We start from the raw sequence: 3206 nt of genomic DNA on the forward strand, positions 1-3206 counted from the left end.
CTGGGAGCGAAAGAGCTGAGATGTCGATGAAAAAGCAAGAGGCTGGAGAATTTCCAACACTGTGAGGATGGAGCAGGACGGGGCTGTGTTTCACTCTGCTGTGCCCAGGGTCACTCTGACCCAGAACTGACTCGCTGGCATCAACAACAACAGCCAGATTTTACCTTTTGGTTGATGAGATTTAATACCTCGCCTGCTTCCATCCCCCAAAGGAACACTAATCGGTCGTAGGCAGCCACACCTTAGAAATTGCTAATACCTTGGATAGGCCCACAGGGTCAGCGACAGGTACCTGCGCACCTGATGGGATAAAACTAATACCACGTAAGAGAGAGCTAATGATCTGTGAAGAAAAGGGGCTCTAGGAAATGGTCTCTTCCTGGCTATGAATGTACTTTATGTGGCCCCAGGGCCCCCCAGCAGTGTGGGTCCTGTCCTGACAGGGACGTGTCAGGGAGCGGTGCCTGTGAGATCGAGGCACCTAGTCGGCAACCTGTGTGCAGGAGGACAGGCAGGCACGCTGGACTGCATGCATTTGATGGCTTTAGGAGCCACCAAGGGGAAAGCAGAGGGTCCAGCTAAGCTCGGGTACCCCCCCCCCCCATCTGGGGACACCGGATTCACCCCCTGTGCTCGATTTTCCTCCCTTAGAATCGGAGAGGAGGGAGGATGCTTTGTGCCCCTGGAGCTCTTCCAAGCTCCCTGCTGTCCCCAGAGGCCGTCGCTGCCCTGGAGGAAGGACCTGAGGGCAAGAGGGAGGGGAGAGGGCAGGAAAGGGATGCAGACTCCTTTGATCATCCCAAGCAACCAACCACCTTTTGCTCACTTGTTGAAGAAAATTAACTTAAAAAAAGAATCACATGCAGACAGCCCATATCTTTCATTTCAGTCATCAATCAGGAAACAACCTTCAGAGATCAAGGACATCAAATGTGGGGTCTCTCGTCAAACACAGGAACAATTGTGAGGCTGGGGGCGGACCGGGCAGTGTTTTGTTCTGTGCACATGGGGTCACTACGAGTTGGAACGGACTTAAGGATACTTCACAACCACCACCATCCATCTGCATGGCCCCCACTAACCAACCGACCGTCTACCTATCCCTGGATGGTGCAGATGGGCAACATTTAGGTCGGAAGTGTGAGTCTCTCCAGAGGCACCTTGCGGGGGAAATCTGATGAGCTACTTGTGAAAAGGCAGCCATTGGGAACCCTCGGGAGCACCGGAGAGGGCCGTGATGAGCCTCCATGATGAACAACGGGAAGCGCTCTCTGGCTCGCCGTCCTCTGGCTCTCACCGCAGCCACTTCCCGAGCCGCGCTTTCTTCCAACAAATCGGAAAGCAGGCTTTGTTACCCTTCCTCCACTCCTCCAGGATCGTAGCAATCACATGCATGTTGCAGAAGGCAGGCTCCATGTCCTCAATGTGCTGTACCCAGGGATGGTCTCAGAGGCTCTGCCCCAGCCCCTGACGCTCCACATCTTTCTCCTGTGCAGATGTCGATCCCCAGGGCTTTCATGGCCGTCCTCATGCTGGTGAACCCCATTATTCCCAGTCCAGGGCCTCCCTTCCCATCCACTTATCCAGCTTTTAGAGATCTTTACTAGGAGAGCACTTCAAATTTCACATGCACACACACGCACACACACACCCATACACCCACCATATACAGGAATCTGCTGCATCTTAGTAAGTCATGCAACCAATCCACTACTAGCTTGTGTCAGAAATATAAGGGCCTTCAGGGACATCTCGTACACCCTCATCCTCCAGCAGCTGGGAACTGACCTCTGGTCTCTTTCCCTGCGCTCCTGGACCCCGCATCTCTCACCTGGACAGAACCATGTTCCTAGCAGCCTCCCTGCCCCATTCATTTTCACTCCTTTCAGCCTGTTTTCTCCACTGCAATTAGAATGCACATACTAAACACATGTCCTGCTTAGCATGTTTCCATGAACACTCACAACCTCAGAATAAAATCTATCACCCTCATGCCTTGTAAGACCCTCCTTGTCCTGGCCCCTGCCTCTTTCTCCAAGCTCACATCTTCAGTCCTGGGCTAGATCAACAGCTGTTCCTCTGGCCTGGACTTTGTCTGATCTTCCACACCCCCGGCCATGCTTACACCCACACACCCACCAACCTCGTGCCCAAACCTTCCAAACTCCTCTAATACACTTCTCCCTCCATGTAGACTCTGACCAAACGATGTTCCATCTTCATGGCACTTTGCCAAAGCCTATTATTAACACTGTCTCTCATTATACTAATTACTTTGCTTGTTTAATAACATGTTGGGTTAGTCCAGATGGACTAAAGAAACAAATCCAGGGAGACTCATATGTGTATACTAAAGAGCTTTATATAAAGAGTAATTGTTAACAAAATGTTTTAAAAAAGAAAGCAAAGCACCATTAAAAAGATTAAAAGGGAAGAAAAGACCAAAAATAAATAAATAAAGAGTAATTGTATATTAAGAAAACATCCTAGCCCAGTCCAGCTCAAGTCCTTAAGTCCAACTTTAGCCCATATGTCCAATACCAGTCTGTAAATTTCTCTTCAGACTCATGCAACACATGCAATGATATCAAATGCAGGAAGATCACAGACCCGTGGGAGGAAAGTCCTGTGGATCCAGTGGTGGTAGAAGCATCTCAGTGCTGGCATGGTCTCCACATGGCTCCTCCAGCTCCAAGGCTCCATCAGTGTAGCTCGATGTGTCTTGCCAACAGGAATGTCAAACAGAGATAGTGTGTGTGTGTGTCTGGCCTCCAGTGTGCTATTTAAATCGGTCATGCCTCCAAATGAGGTCATCAAGTGACCTGATTGAGAGGCTAGACTCCACCCCTTCACTCTTAATAGTCTCAAATTGACACCCGATTATGTGACTACCACACCTGTTTTCCCATGGGATTGTAAACTCTTGAAGGCAAGAGTCATGTGTTGTTTAGTACTGAATTCCTCAGACTTCGTGCACTGAGGGCTCAATAGTTTGTGGAGTAAAGAGATAGCTTTCCATTGTTGACCTTTAAGACCCTCCTCTATTTTAGTAACTAGGCCTAATATTATTCCCTGGCAGCAAGTCGATGCTGATTCATAGTGACCCTGTGGGACAGCGTAGGACTTGCTCTTTGGGTTTCAGAGACTGGAAATCTGTAGAGAATCAGGCAGCCTCCTCATCTTTCTCCCACCGAGTGGCTGGTGGG

The 3206-nt window shown here is 49.7% G+C and overlaps 1 protein-coding gene across 1 annotated transcript in view; it reads left to right on the forward strand.

Moving 5' to 3' along the window:
* RIPOR2 (RHO family interacting cell polarization regulator 2) overlaps positions 1-3206 on the forward strand; it is a 310774-nt gene that overhangs the window by 301168 nt on the left and 6400 nt on the right. The window lies entirely within an intron of this gene.

Source organism: Echinops telfairi, unplaced genomic scaffold (genome assembly GCF_000313985.2).
Source record: "Echinops telfairi isolate 266 unplaced genomic scaffold, ASM31398v2 ScPeMD7_5868;HRSCAF=6743_0, whole genome shotgun sequence".
Lineage (NCBI taxonomy): Eukaryota > Metazoa > Chordata > Mammalia > Afrosoricida > Tenrecidae > Echinops > Echinops telfairi.